At 45.4% G+C, this 15,674-nt stretch overlaps 1 protein-coding gene across 1 annotated transcript in view; it reads right to left on the minus strand.

The window, feature by feature from the left end:
- The window catches only part of LOC129384105 (calcium-activated chloride channel regulator 1-like), a 548,714-nt gene extending 533,631 nt beyond the window's left edge, over window positions 1-15,083 (minus strand). Inside the window, exon 1 of the mRNA XM_055069245.1 lies at window positions 14,944-15,083. The gene's annotated coding sequence lies outside the window, so the exon portion shown is untranslated. The remainder of the gene's footprint in view (window positions 1-14,943) is intronic.
- Window positions 15,084-15,674: the final 591 nt, after the last annotated feature.

A 15,674-nucleotide genomic window follows, 5' to 3' on the forward strand; every position in this document is an offset into this window, starting at 1 on the left:
TACAAATGTAATCAATGTGATTAGACCATGACGTGTTATGTGTAAAAATGACACCGACATACTTATACTCAGATACGCTATACACAGCGCGGTTAGAGAAGGAGTAATGAAAAAGGAAATTTTTTACGGAAGGACATAACGGTTTTATCAAAGTTAATTTTCATATGCCAGGTGTTGCACCAAATGCAAAACCAAGCAAATGACTTTTGGAGGCGGTAATGATCATCAGATGAGTTAATAACTTCATATAGAACACAATCATCGGCATAAAGAGGAATGTTAAAAGGGATGTTAACCGGTAAATTATTTTTGTAAATTTAAAAAAGCAGTGGTCCAAGAAAGGAGCCTTGAGGAACTGCATATGTCACATATAGCAGTAGATTCGGTCGAGCTATGAGAGACGAACTGGGAACGAAGTGAAATAAAGGTTGAAATCCAGTCAACTAGTTCAGGGTTATTTAGTACAGCGTTAAGTTTAGCAAGGAGTTTAGAACGCAATACTGCGTCAAATGCTTCAGAGAAGTCTTCAGATTGCAGGAAAAGTACTATGTGTTTATGAATGATATGTTCTACGATTTTGCATGACTGTGATATTATTGAAATTGGCCTGTAGTTCGATAAAGACTGCTTATAAAGAGGAATTTATAGATAGGAAGCACTTTATAGCTAACTTCCATGAGGATGGAACAGTCGCAGATGATAAAGATTTCTTATATATTACCTTCAGATACCTTGGTGAACACAAGGAATAGCGAACTAAGAATGCATTGTGTATCGCGTTCAGACCAGCGCATTTCCTGGTATCCACGTTTATTACGGGGTTGAGAATGCCTTCATTCTTTAGGTCAATGATTTCTTCAGAAAAAAAAAACTATATTGTGGATAGAAGGAATGAATTTGTTACCGGGTGCAAAAGCGGACTGAAAATACTTGTTAAAAGCATCCGATATTGCTGACGGATCACTGATGACGACATTATCAATTTTGAATGAAGTGTGTGAAGCATCGCGAGGTAAAATAAAGGACCAACATTTACGAGTGTTAGTTCTTCACAGACGAGGCAGTTGAACGATCTTTGGCCGTTTGCATTTTGAAATCAAGTCCATCTTTTGCCTTGTGAAACCAGTCCAGGTTTATGGGATCGTTAGTTCGTTTAGAACGCCTAAGCCTACGCGCACGACGAGATAAATGCAAGATGTCGCGAGTCATCAAGAAATGTCAGCATTACTTTTCTTAGTTTAAGATAAGGAAGACAGCGCTTCCCTCCTCATTGCTAACCAAAGACGTTGCATTAGTTTTACTTGGTGTTGCCTACGCACATATTAGCCTTCTAGTGGGAGCTCACGAAGATTGATACCTTGAGGGTATATAAAAATTTATGTAGCTACATAAAGCCTTTCTGGAGACATTTTAACACGCATTACATTAAGGCTTATTTTTTGAAGCACTTCCTCCTTTCAGGCGTTGACGCCGCCCTTCAAGATATGTTGTCAACTGCTGTTTTATTATATCAAGTTCCTCAAAAGATATTCGCCAAGTCTAATGTCAAATTTCACATAAATGTACTACTCCTCAAGCTTTCCAGTTTCTACACAGCTAAAACAAAAATACTCAGGCAACCACTTTACCTTGTAAGCTTAACGTAGGAGCAAATGTTCAAGTTTGGTGCGACGTTACAAGACGCGCCATGGTATGTCTGTGAAAGATGGATACATATTCCATTTCCTGCAGAATAAATGTCCTCAAACACTGCTAGCCGGTATTGTATTTTCCCTTTCATTTGACCTATTTGTTTCCGCTGAAAATACCGTAATCAACGCGAGGTCAGCCCACATATATAATCTGCTCAAAACGAATCTTGCGTCCTGGACCTAAAGGCCAATCGGGAAAAAAAAGAAACATTTGAACCATGGAGGGCAAAGTAAGGGAAATGGCCTAACGGTGAAATGCCGAGCCATCAGCCTGGAGCACAACTGGTGCAGCAAAAGCAAATCAAAATATCCTTCTTACGTCCCATGCAACGTGAAAGTGTTCCATTCTCCTGCAGCCCCCCCCCCCCCCCCTCTTTTATACTCTCTGTCTTTCTAGAGCAGCCTTGACCAACTATCTCGGTGCCAAAAACGATGACTTCATAGCAGGACGCGGGCCGCTGATGCAGCCGCAACATGTGTCACGGCCAAGGTCGAAAACATGGGGATCCGCTTTGCTCAACGTGATGGTCTGCCCTAGTAACGAGGGCGCATGTGTGACGAACAAACACGCTTCTTATGTTTTTCTTTTTTTAGAGGTGTCCGAAGATCTTTCGTAAGCGCCTTTTGAAAACACTCTGGGTTGTCTGGAGCAGCGAGTTCTTTAATAGTACTTAGCTGTGAATGATACCTGCTCGTTGCAGTGCAGCAGAGCGCCGGAAGTCAGAATATGTGCCCAGACGAGGATGAACTTTTTTTACCCTTATCGTGCCTTGGACAGCCGTCTGGTCTATCTCAATGCCATGCCGCCCTATTATGACACGTATGGCTGGGCTTCGCCCTTGCGAACGCCTATTGTTTTCGGATCGGAGTGATGGGCTGTGGCTCTCGCTAACTTTTAATTACCAGAAGACCGGTGTACAGACCCGCATAACTTCGCTCTTTCAATGATAATGAAAGTATGTTTGAGGGCACACCTTTAAGCCTACTGGACGACAGAGCGCTCACAGAAGAAGACATGTTTGAACCACGCACTCAAACGTCAACAGCACCGAAGGATAGCAGAAGCCTGTGCCAATTTTCTAAAGGCGGCTGGGCTCTCAAATAGCCTATGAACGATCAATGAGCGCTGTTGTGTAACTTCTTGTGAAAATTCGGTTTAATAAGTGCGATTATCATATGTCTTGGCACGAGGTTCGAAGTAAAAGAAACGCTTCTTTCGCATACCAAGGGTTGCAAGAAGTTTCCACAGCTCGTAAAACGATCGTAGTAGTGCTCGTGTGGTCCCGTAAAACAATCGAAGTAGTGCTGGTCTGGTCATCTTCACTGCCATCGTCAACATCCCGTTGTCGCTCTCTGTCCTTCTGTGTCGATGTAATAATCGTACTGCCATCGTTGAACCTTCGCCATTGCACAATTCCGGTTTTACGTGTCATGCCAGCTAAAGCTGTTGTAGTCAGTACCTAATGCGCTTTCATTTATTGTCATTCTGGAAAGTTTGGTTCATTCCAAGTAAAGGAAACTTACTTGTTATTAGCCATTCCATCGTGGCTATATTCTAACTTGTACTTAAGGTTAGACACCACAACTTATGTAATAGTATTATTGATGGCATAAAAGATACGTATCTTGATATTCTATTGCATTTTCTTTGCATTTATTGCCGCACTGATTACACTGAGTGCCGCTCCTTATGATATTCGGGTAGGTTCGCGGGCTTAGATGTTTTAAACGTTGCCGTTCTTAGTTAAGAATAATTCTAACGATGAGACAAAACAAAATCCTGTTCAGAAAACAATGAAATGCATCTTCTAATTTTGTCTGTTCATCGCTGAATTCTTGTTTACGCCCTCGAAGTCGCTTGCAAAGTTTTTCTCTTCACAATATTTCCAAGCTTCATTATACGGTTTAAACTAATTAAAATTGCATACCCAATAGAGCGTAATGTTGTTCTGCCACAGTGAACATCAATATTGTGCGAATTTGCTTTCTTCAACCCTGATAGCACTGTCCTTTCCTTTCAGGAGCTCCTGGTGGGTGAGAGTATGTCATAGGACTCCTGGGACGAATATGGCAAATGCAAAGGTTTAAAACCATGATTAAAAGAAATTGACAATTTTAATTCTTGATTACTGCGCCCCAAAACCAACTACTTGCATGATTGTTTGCCACAGAATAAAAGAAGCATACAATAAAAGAAAGAGAACAAAATACGTATAATTCAAAGGAATAAGCTCGTTCTGCTTTTAACAACAAATGTACTGACAGGAAAATTTCTGTTTGGGTATTATGGGTCATGGTGGTAAATTTATGTTGGAATCAAATTAGAGGTCTATGATTACAAGTTTTGCGAATCCAAGCATGTGGTACTACAAGATGTGACTCTCCTTAAATAAAAAATAGACTGAAGCAAACTTCATCTTTTATTAAAGTTATGGTACACTTAAGCAAAAACGTTCACTCTGAAACTTTACAAACCAATTCAATATTTTTCGGTTTCAACTGGTAATAACTGTAACCTAAGAATAATTAGAAGTGGTCGAATTTATGGAACTGCATTTGCACGTGTATCCGACGACCCGCCACCGTGGATTAGCGGCTATGGTGTGGCTTTGTAATCAAGAGTTCGCGGGATCTAATCGGGACCGCAGCGGCCACACTTAGATGGGAGCGAAACGCAAATACGCCATGTCCCATGCGTTGGAGGCACGTTAACAAAAATTAGGTGCTTGAAATTAATCCGCAGTCTCCCATTACGGTGTGCCTCATAAACAGATCGCAGTTTTAGCTCGTTATGCCCCAGAATTATTTTTCATTAGACGATTTCGATTTTTTCCACAAGAATATTGCCAGAATATTCCATTACATTAAAGCTGGTCAAATTCACCAGTGATCAAATATTGAAAGAAGTTAATGAAAGAGTTAGAGGCTCCATGAGTCATTCCGGGTACGAAACAAAGACCGCTGAGAGAAGCACTCGCACTGCAGTTCAATGGTAGAACATTTACGAAAAAATTCTGAAAATATTTCTTGTGTAAAAAAGGAAAATTGATCTGATTGGAGTGTGCAAGGTTTCTCAAGCACACGTTTCTTTTGTTTCATCGTATTAGCTCCATCGGTGCACGAGGTTCTTCAAAAAGATTCTTCATAAATGTACGTTTTCATTGGTTTATTGATTTAGCTTCTTGTCTACCTCTTTTTATCCTGTTGTTTTGCACTGGTAAATGCAGTTTCCTTGCGGCTTTTACTTGCGCAGGACTGCATAATTTTTACTCCATTACAGAAAAGCTCCTCAGTAGAACTAAGCTATGCCATTTTGTATTGCCCGGATCGCATTTTTTGTTATCGAAGGAAGCTTAGTCCAAAAAGGTCCGCGTTTGCCACGCGTTGTCATCAACAACGCACTTCAGCCATTAACTTTGCTGCTGCTTTACTAAGATCATAATTTTAACAAAACACTTGAACGCTCATGTTCTGGAGGCCAGTAGTGTTGTTGTCAGTATGTGCTATCTTCCTTCGCTGTGATAAGCAAGCGACTAGTTCACATGTGCATTTTCTGGAGATACACATCGTACACAAAGTGCACACTCCTACAAGTCGCAGCTGCTGCCAGCTGTATTCGCGACGCCAATTCCATCGCTTTAAAGCTTACGCGCGATAAGAGAGTAGCATATCCCTGACTCGTTTTGTTGTCGTTGGCTCGGATCTTAGGAGTGGATGCTGGTTGATGCGGAGTGTCCTTGCGGATATTAAACGAAATGTTTGCGCTTTTGAGCAGTCGACTGCCAATATCCTTGAAGAGATACTAGCATCGAATCGACCATAATCCGTATGTGATAGGAGTCGGGTGAATCTGCAACATATTATCTACTTGTGCACTTGCAGCCTAAAATGCTTCTTGTTGTTGTATACGCCCTCGCGCGCGCCGTGTCCCCTCTGTTGTTAATGTTATGAGGATGCTTCACGTTTTTGATTCTCATCAGCGCGACAGACGGGTAAGTAGGCTAGAAACACGAGCGCGAATTATTGCATTGCGTTAGTATCAAGGTTCCATTTCCCTTTTGTGCATTTATATTCCGTGTACAACATCTAATAAACGCTAGTGGAAGGTTAGCGCTTTGTCGTTCGTGTTTCTTGCCTAATTGCCCCATCTTTCGCGCTCTTTAGATCAGAAGTGTGCAAACTAGCTTGAGCCAACTTCGTATGCTTCAATGTTTATTCTCGGCTTACTTTTATCACCTCCACGACCAACAATGAAAATATGTGTAGATTGGCGATCTTTTCTTGGAATGCTTTGAGAGAGGACGGTTTCTTCAGAATCATAACGTAGGTCTTCATCAGGATAGACAAAGTAACTTTCATGCCGTTCTTGTATAGCCAGAGGGAAAAAAATTGTGGACCGCGCGTGATGCGAGAACATTACAATTTCATGTAATTCTTTTTGTGCAACAGGAAAATGAGTGATGCACTACAATGATTGAGCGAGGACAATAAATAGGCCGTGTCCGGTGGAAATTTACATGCAGAGGCAATGGCGCAATTGATCATTTTGTCGGTGAGCGCTGCCTACACACTTTTCTGCATGAATGTGTGCAAGACTGTAGCACAGCTGTCAAAAATTTTAAACACTCACACAGGAGCTCTATTTTTTCAAATGCACACCTAAAGACGAGTCCTGTCAAGGGGAATATCACGTGTGTTGTATTGTGTATACCCTTTTTGACAACTGCTGTCGCCATGAAGGTATTGTTTGGAATATATACATGATTTCTCAAACAGGCCATCTGTCTACGGTTATTTGTTTGGTTATAATATCGGACCGACAACATGACGCATCATATTGTCTCTTTTGGTACATCAATCTTTAACACTTTATCGACGAGTATTGCCTATAGGCAACATGCCATAAAATAGTTTTTTGTTCCGGAGTTTCAGTAATACGTAGGATGGTTCAGCATAAACGACATTGGCCAATACAATACTGAAAGACAGGCAGCAAGCGCCATTTAGGGCAGAAACAAAGGAGAAGGAAGATGAAGTTTGGCACGTGACTCGTTTTCTTTTCGAATCGCGCTCAGACGAGACAGACCGCTGCAAGATCTCCGGGAGTGTCGCATACGTGATGTAATGCAAATGAAATGTACGACTGTGGTTCACATACCACGAGAGATGTCTGTACAAATTCTAAATGAAGCCATACGTAGCTGGGGTTAAGCCCACTTCCAGTTTCCTGCCTGTAGTTCTATCCTATCACTGAAAAAACTTCTACAAAGTATGTTTTTTCGTTGTTCATGCTGTTTCTCGATGTGTTTTGCACACTTAAATAACAAATGAACATTTGGCGACAGAGGGAGAGGGGGTATATATATGAGCCGTCATTAAAGGGCTAATTGTGCGCATATGTTTCTCTTCTCTGCACAAAATTAAAGCTTTTTATTTCTTGCACCGGTGATTGCAGGATTATGATGAGAACAATATGCCAAAACAGCCACGGACAGACCTTTAGTGCTTTTCAGGGACCCCGGCTGGTCACAAGATAAACAATACCACTTCATTCTTGTCTTTCTCGTGTGTTCTACTTCGCGACGTTTAATGCCTTAAATCGATGAATCAGTCGTCAAACGGTGAGTGAATCAGAAGAACCGTAATTGCCAATGATAGCCTGATGACAGATATGTATACCGTACTAGGAGGCGCGCTATTGTCTTCCCCAAGATGTGGCATCTCGCATATTATTGCACAGTAAGAGTCACAGTACAAAGAACTTCGTCTTAGTTGCTAATCTCTCAAAGAAGGTAGCATTGCGGTGGAGATTTTGAGATAACTAAGCTTAACGACAATGTATTTCCAAGTATGCTGTAGCACGTTCGTTCACGCGTGGCATAATGGTTAGCAGCATTGTCTTAAGGAACAACCCGTCCTGTTTGCTTGAGTCTTGTTTTTTTTTTTTTTCCTAAACTGCACATGTATCCTCGTAGTGTTACATTCGCGCACATGATACACATGGGTGTGATCTCGCTGCGAGTAATGTGGCTGTGTTCGGTCTTGGACAGAAAGCCTTCCTTTAAGCAAAAAACATCGCAGAGGCGCCACCTAGAAGGCGGGAGTCATTTCGACTGGGGATGGTATGAGCACAACGGAAGGAGTGGGCTACGACAGGCGCCGCATGCCTCCAGGCAGTATCCGGTTGGGTGTCTAGGTTATTCTGGTGCACTCTGTAAGTCGAAGTCAACCACCTCACTTATATAATTTGGCCCCAAATACAAACAAAAATACGCCCGCCCACAGACACACACACACACACACAGAGAGAGAGACTTGCACTCATTCACTCAAAGGCATATACACGTGCAGGTATACCCCCCTCTCAGACACCGCGCACACGCGCGAAACTGGGAGTGGGCGACACCTACGACACAAAGAGGCGGCTAACACCTCTGAGGAGCCGTGTCGGGCGTGCACTCTGCATCTTGGATATCGCCGAATTACAGCGCCCGCGTCCTGTCCGTGCGGTCGCCCACGTTCCAATCGCCGCCGGTCAGTGGCACCGGCGGCGTCTGTGTTCGAGAGAAGCCGCCACTGAGCCAGGAGCGGTCACGCAAGAACACTTTGCACAGCGCTGCTTACATAACACGATAAGATTCGCAAGCCAAGGCGGCGCACGCCACAGAAACTTTAGGGGGAGGGCGTCACTTATCGCCACTAAGAGCAGCACCACCTTCGCAAGCACCGTGTTTCCACACACACCTCATATAAATATCTGTATGAAGGATTACAGCCTGTGCCGTCTGATTATCCCTACACGTTACCATAGACTGCCCATTTTTTTTTTCTGTTGTCGGAGTTCGCGTTCTCGCCTATACACCAGTAAACCGATTTGGGATGAGTGGTGGTTTGACGCCCCAAACGATGGTATCGTTCGTGTTGCACCTGTTGGTCCTCACCTCCGGCGGTTCTTTATGGGTGCCGCGATCGCAGGCCCGATGCGAATGGTCCCAAATAAAAGGGTGCGAGCGGCTTTTAGAACGTCAGGATTCTGCCTAGAGCAGCTTATTACCACTGTACGCAATGTTCGCCTTAATCAGCAGCGCTTGCGTCGTTAAACGTAAAAAGTAAGATAATCGGAGAGTATGAAAGGCCGGTGAAGCTCTTGAACATAGCGTGCACGTACCTGTTTCTTTGCTCGGTAAATATTGGCGGCCACGGTTGAGCATAAGGTTATGAATAACTTTTATATCAACAGCTCTAATGCAGTTAGCGCATTTATTATGCCTAATAACTTAATAGGGCCCTCAAAAGGCTGCGTATGCATTTTTTTTTCTTATAGCCGGCAGGTTCCTGAGCGCCCTAACAGAGCTTGTTGCTTGGTTATAGTTAGCGCATACTTGGAGGTTTCGCATGCCCACCTTAAACGGCTCAAGAGAAGGTACACACAGAACAAGCGCCATCGCAAGGAACCTTCCTTATGGACAATTTTTCGATAGGGTTTGTAAATAGGACAAGTAGAAAGAAATTGTATATATTGAGGCCTTGGTACGACGAGATCCTCCCTACTTCAAGCGTGTGTGGTTTCTAAACATTCCAACGCTTGCCACGCATTGCAGGTGACACAGAACGTGGAAGTAAATTTAGGTTTACGGACACTCTCTTTATGATGGGCAATTTGGTGAATTAGTAAAAGTGCCTTCATAGGAGAATGAGGCACCACATTACATGAAATGAATGCTTAACATCATGCTACAGAGCACGGTAACTTCTCCGTTCCTCGAATTTGAAAATGAATTCATTGAGTTACTGCTTTATTATACGACTGAAAAAGCAATTCACATTGAGGTATTGATGCAATATGATGGCGCAAACCCCCGCAAGGTGATCAGCGTCTCCAGCAGTGACATGCGTGCGCATCGTTCCTGTGTACGACATTTTTTTTGTTTTTTCAGGAGAGGTGATTCAAGGTTGTAACTACTCCATCTTGTTGCTCTGTAGGCCAGCTGAGTACCAGAAAAAGAATCATAAAGATTGCGGTGACCACTCATGTATCGTAAATATCCCGCGACGTCGAAATTTCTTCCCCTCTAGTGCTTGTGTATCGGCAGGGAGCCCTCTTCTTTGTTTATTTAGTAGGCCTACGGTGTGGAAGGGGGGGGGGGGGGGGGGCGTTATATCGCAGTTTATCTTTGACAGGTGTTCTCACAAACCTTACGTTAGCCAACATGCCTGGAACCGATGGCTACGCCCCGCGCCGGAAACCAAGGCACTCTCGGCAAGTCACGTACTATCCTGTCGTGCCTGCGGTAATTGTACCCGGCGACTGCTTTCTGCGGCCAAAGCTACGGAGCCGAAACACGCGTTTTTTAGAGCGCTCCTCTTAGGCGCCCGTTCCTGCAATGAGCGTCGGCGTATTATCGAAAAAAGAGGTGAGGCGTGCATTCAGGACATAAGAGTAGAGAAGTGGACAACACGAACGCCGACTATCAAATGAAGGGAGCTCTGGTGCGAAAAAAGAAAGAAGACACAAAACTCATCTCTGCAAGTAAAAGTTATGTAAAGTAAACTGTACATAAGGAAGAGATTAAGTGCCTTAACAGTTATCTCTCACGTAGACCGGCACATGTACCCGACTGACACGTGGCGATACCATTCCAAAGCTTGCGCAGATGAGTTCTGTGTCTTCTTTCTTTTTTCGCCTCAGTGCTTCCTTCTGCTGATAGTCGGCGTTCGTGGTCATTCCTCTACTCTTGTCCTGTCTGCACGCCTCAGCTCTTTTTGCGTAATGAATCCATTACCAACTAGCTCAGCTTTCTGTCGTTCTAAGCGTCGGTGTAACCGGGCGAATGAGCACGGCCAAGGATGAAGTTGCGAACGCGGAACGCAACGGGGGAAGAAAGACGGTGATAGCGAAGAGAGCGTTAGGTAGACAGTGGAGAAGGCCTAGTGCAGCGAAAGCATGAGGAGGGAAGTGGAGGAGGAGAGTATGCCGAAAGGGTGAGGAGGAAAGCAGAGGGCCGCACGACACGTGCTGAGCATCGGCGACCAGGCATGCGGCGAGCTCGTCCACCGATACCATATATGGATCAAAGCGCTGGCGAGGACCTCGGACCCACTGCACAGGCACTACTACGCCAGCACCACCGCCGCTAGAGAATGGGCCCCGCGCGAGCAACGCGGTCCCGCATTCATGCTTTCTTTCAAAGGGGATGCCATAAATCATCATTATCGTCATCATCAGCAGCACCATCCTATCGTGACACTTGTCACGCGATGCGAGATAAGCGCCGAGTAGCGTCGATACGTGTAAACTTTGCATTGCAGTTGCGGTTTATTACGTCAGGCATCATGACATGTAGGAGCTGCATCGCATCGCCACGTGTACAGGTTTGTGACATGCTCAACGCAATCGGGGGAAATGCTTCGTCTGCCGCTGCTGCTAAACAAGCTGCCCGAGCAGAGAACCCAGTCGTCCGGAATCAAATTCTTTGTCACAATATATCGCGAATTCAAAACACCTAAATACCTGGGCTCAAAACTCGCATTAGGGAGTATCGTAAGCGTCGATGAATTTCTACTTCGTTGCGTATCTGCACGTAGTCCGGGAATGTAGGCAACTGGAAGCTACGCAGCGCAAAACGGAACGTACAAATTATTATTCTTTCCCAGCGTAAGCTGTTATGGGCTAATTCTGATAGCCGTATTGGTTGGCGATGTTGTCCACTGCCGCCGCATTTGGTGTCCGTTGCAAATATCGCCAGGAATGAGAAAAAGGTACTCAGTTCCTAGAGGGATCGAGCCCGGCCCCTCTGCGCGGGAGTCAGCTTCTCTACGACTGCGCCACGTCAGCGTTTGTTAGTGGGTGCGGAAACATGCCCTATGCATGCGTCCTAGCGCGCGGAGAGTCACGCGATGTGAGATGCGCACCCATACGCGCACACTGTGCACTTCAGTTACATATTTTAGCACCAGGCGTCACGACATGTAGAAGTTGCGTAGTTAGCCCTACAACATAGATAAGGAAGTATCGAGGAAGAAAAAGATTTACCCCCTTATTCAGAAATGCATCTTAACTTGAATTCCATGCTTGACTTGATATAAATGACACTGCCGTGAACACACCTTTGGTGTGTTCACGGCAGGAGTCATTTAAATCAAGTCAAGCGTGGGCTTCAAGTTAAGATGCATTTATGAATACGGGGGTAAGGTGATGGATACAAAAATACTAGAATTAATAACATGTATAGCATACCCGATTAACTGTAGGCTAAGTGACTATTCGTCCCCGCCCAGTGTGAAAGGGCACCTCATAAATCATTTTTATAATCTTCAGCAGCAGCATCGTATCGTGCCACTTGTCACGCGACGGGAGATGCGTGCTGCGCAGCGTCGATACGTGCGAACTTTACATTGCGGTCGCGTTTCATACCGCCATGCATTAGGGCATGTAGCAGTTGCATAGCATCGTGCCACGTGTCAAGGTATGTGAACATATGCGCCGCGTAGTTTCGATACCGGTGTTTACTCTTCGGTAGACGTTACGGCCCCTCGTCGCAAGGTACGAACCGCTGCTGAAGAAGCGAATCGTAGATCTAACGGACAGCTGCACCCAGGCAACGCCGGGCTCAGCAAAACACTGTGCAGAGAGAATAACAAGCCGTAGTCCGCCGTCGACGCCGGCCGCACCGTTCAGTTTGTTCTTGTGAAGACGACGCAAAAAGCCTTCGCCGCGAAGACCTTCTAGTGCGTGCTGCCGAAAATGGAGCTCCTATCGAACCGCTCCTCCAGCTTACGCTGTGGCTGTTCTACGAGTGCCGCGCAGGCCTGTGACTTTCTTGTTGTTGCTGAAGGTTTATTTTATAACAAATAGAGAAGCTATATCATTCAAACTACATATTGCGGCGCATTTCAAAGTTTGGACGTTTGGTTCAATAGTACTCGCCTTAGCGTAAAATAAGAAGCGACGTACGTGTTTTGGTAAAGGGCTCATATCTATTTGCTGCAGTGCGACATTCACAAATTATATCAACATTTATGTTCGCTTTTGGACAACGGTACACCTTCCAATTTTCCTTGACACTAATTCACGTATAATAATTATTCCCCGAGTGAGCTCACATGAAAGCACTAAAAAAACAAAACGCTAATGTGCTGAATGTGCTCGTAAAACCAAAACCGCAAGCAAAACGCCGACACTACTTTTCGTAGTAACGCTAGAGCAGAAGCTCCGCATATTCAATTCAATTCAGTGCTTATTTTTCTCTTGGACAGAGAAGGAGACAAGACTAAAAGCTCGTAAGCTTGACAGAGGTCCTGCCCCCTTAATCAACCTGAGAGTACAGTAGACAGGCAGAGATTTTCAATTTTCCAAATAAACACTGAAATAAGATAACAAAATTCTTTGTAAAAAGCAGTGCTGTGCATTGCAGCACAAAACATAGGCATATGCGAACGCATAGGAATATGCAAAACATAAACATATGCGAAAGCGTGCGCGTAGCTTTGACTGAGCTTCCACAGAAAGTTGTCTTTGCGACGATTGGCGCGTGTGCCACGTCGCAGAGGGCGTGGGTCGGCGTCAGTTTCCGTTAGGGCACAATTTCAGTGATTAAACGTGCAACGGCCTACTACGCCTTTTTCGTGCGTCGCATCAGCTAGCAACAGGTTGATTATCAAAAAGCTATACGGGGCCACGTTCTACCAATCTTTTCTCGTAAGAGCTAGTGCTTCCATGCGCCGTATTAAAACGCGCAGCCTTCGGGATCGGCTAACATTCACCAGTGCTTTACCCTTTATTACCCATAGCGCACCTCTTCAGGATCGACCCATGCCGTATTGGAACGTGTTGTAATGTTTCTTGAATGGAGAATAAAAGTCTGTTGTCCTCGCCATCGTCATCGTGCTATCGTCGTCCCCGTCATCGTGTCACTAAAGTCACACTGCCGCTCACGTCACCGCAGCATTTCTCGCCTTACGCAAACATGCTGGTCCATGTGGCCTGCTCTGCAGAACCCCATAGTGTACACTGGAAAGACAGTTATCTGTAGAATGCTTCGCATAGCTTTTATTCGCGTAGTACGTGGGGTCTGTAAAATTTATTTTTTATTAAACTCCATGGTAGCGAATATTGTGGCACCCAAGAGAAAACAGATTCCTAAATGACCTGCATATTAACTAGAGCTTCATGCGCACAAGCGAAATATAGAATTTACTGGTGTGTTTCGTCGTACATGATCTTATTTAGCAGTCGGTTGATTGTTCAATTGTGTTACTAAACATCTTCCGCCGCATTCATTCTTTCGAGATAATTGGTGACTCATGCGAATATGTTTTTTATGATGAGTGTGTAATTAGTGATTATATTTTTATGTGGTGATTATTGTATGTTTTATGGTGATCATTGTATCCCCAAGCCATGCGTGAATCACAAAACCTTATGGACACATCCGCACACTTACGAAGTGGCAGTCTCTTTGACAACCTCATTGCCGAATACTAACTACTACTACACAGTATATCTTGATGTAATCACCGCGCCTTGGTTGAAGCTCCCCTTCGTACCAATGACTAGTGTGCTGTCTGCAAGTTCGTTGCGGTTGCTATCCATCAAGCGGTCACGCTCGAAACGGAGGTGTCTGTTGTGGATGGTGGGCTATCGCTATATATTTGAAGCCTTGTGTCAGTTTAGCACATCCATTCTGGGGGACTGGCCAAGGAAGAGCACCTACCAGTATCACCTAAACAGAGCCGAAGTTGTCCGTTCGGCCACACGCTCAGTGGAGCGTACCCAGTTACCCATGCTAGCTCTAAGACTAGACAGTAGCCAGCAGCAAGTTGTCCATTCGGTCGTCTACCCACTAACTCAAGTTGTCTGCTCGGCGAGAAAGCAGTCAACATGTGCCTGCGGCCCAGTCTTGTCGACAACTTAGGTCACTGGGTGAAATAGGCGACGCACAAGCGGAGAAACTGGAAACATGTAATGTCTCCATAGAAACTTAAACGCATTAAGTTCGTTCTGTCACGGATCAAGTCTGCCTCAATGGGTAATCAAACGATTACTCCTTGGCATGAGCGCACTGAACTAGGACACCCTTCTTACACTTTCTAAGCGACGTTACCCTCCCCCCTCTCCCCCATGTTTTTCTTTTCAATGCGGATTCCAAGAAAGCGCAAGCATTGCTGCCGCTGCCGCTACTTGAAAGCGTAGCTATGTCAAGGAAAGACACAGAGAGATTGCCGGAGGCAAGAACTCAAGGAGCCGAAACACCTGCGTCGATGTGGAGCACGGCCGACGCTTCGCTGGAAAGACCGGAGGCGAAGATACACAGACACATTCTTGTCAAGAGCGTTTTCGCAGTGCGCTCACATACGCAGGCACACGTGGACGGAGAGGACGCCGCGTGCACTGCTGTTAGCAGCGCTGGTAGCGGCCACTGTTTACGCGCTCCACCGATAAGAGACGCGCGAAGCGACTTCGATTAGCCTCTCCCGTTCCCACGGTCGGCGATTGGTCGAACGCTGTTTTACACGTCGCCGCGAGTGCAGCTGACGAGAGAAGGGGAAGGGGACGCGACGGCTGCGGGGCCCGGGTGACTCGACGCCGCCGACGCTCATTCGCGGCGGCTGGCGACACTCGCTGCGGCTGCGACCTTCGTTCGGGCGATTTCCAGCGAGATGGCGGTGTTTACTTGCGATGCGGCGCACGCCGGAGCGTAATTCGGGTGCTGCGCGCAAAGCAACACTTTTGTCTCCATGTGGTGAGACCGCAGGAAATCTCAAAGCAGGATGCAATCAGCAAACTTAAGCAATACCTTGAGCGGGAAGTATCTCGCTTAATCGGCGACAGTGGCGTCGGCGTTACGGCGTGAGTGAAATGTCTCCTGAAATGTCTCAATCGAAGCGTCTCGAGTGGGTGGAAAGCGTAACAAGTAGAAATGAGCAGTTGAGCGAGAAACCAGTATATTCTTCGGGAATGCAGCATTGAAGTTCGCGGCAAGA

The sequence above is a fragment of the Dermacentor andersoni genome, chromosome 9, assembly GCF_023375885.2.
Source record: "Dermacentor andersoni chromosome 9, qqDerAnde1_hic_scaffold, whole genome shotgun sequence".
NCBI classification, from domain to species: Eukaryota; Metazoa; Arthropoda; class Arachnida; order Ixodida; family Ixodidae; genus Dermacentor; species Dermacentor andersoni.